Source organism: Camelina sativa, chromosome 20 (assembly GCF_000633955.1).
Source record: "Camelina sativa cultivar DH55 chromosome 20, Cs, whole genome shotgun sequence".
NCBI classification, from domain to species: Eukaryota; Viridiplantae; Streptophyta; class Magnoliopsida; order Brassicales; family Brassicaceae; genus Camelina; species Camelina sativa.
This window is the reverse complement of record NC_025704.1, coordinates 23,691,228-23,691,992: the sequence shown is the minus strand read 5'-3', so window position 1 is coordinate 23,691,992 and position 765 is coordinate 23,691,228.

Genomic DNA, 765 nt, shown 5'->3' with positions numbered 1-765 from the left:
TAGAAAATCTATAATACAATAAATGTATTGGAAACAATATCAGTCAATGATAAGACTGGATCCTCAAAAGCAAGAAACGACATCTTCATAATTCATAAAAAATAAACGCCACAATTATACACATCTGAACGAAATGGTATAAACATATAGTGTATAAATAAAAGTGACGGCAAAGCCCGTATATGCCTAATTAAAACGAAATAATACAAAAGAGAAAACGAAAAAGACCACAAAAAAAAACAAGAAAGTGCCAGCTACAGTGGGGAAGCACCTAGTCATATATAAAAGTAAGGTTTCACCCTCTTCTTATTGGTCCACTTCGCAATGCAATTTTAACAAAAAAAAAAATATTTATATTAAAACACAAATTAAAAACAATTAATTTTCACATTTAACTCGCATAATTTAAAATTGAAATCATATAAATTCTCCTTATAAATTATGCATTAATTTTATTTCTCCACTAAGTTATATTAATCAATTGTATTAAAACAAAACAATAAATTAGAATTGTAACTCTCATTTTTCTAAATGTAATTTTTCATCATTTCTCTTCCTATAAATACTCATTATCTTATTCTCTTAGTCTATTACTCTTTCATTCTCTCATCTTCTTCCACTACTCTCAAATCTCTTTTTTGTTTTGTTTTGTTTTGTATTTTTTTTGTTATTGTTGTTGTATGGGTTATAAAAATTCAAATTAAATATTATTGTAAAGGCTTATTTTTAGAGTTTATATGATATGTATATCTTATATATTTATTT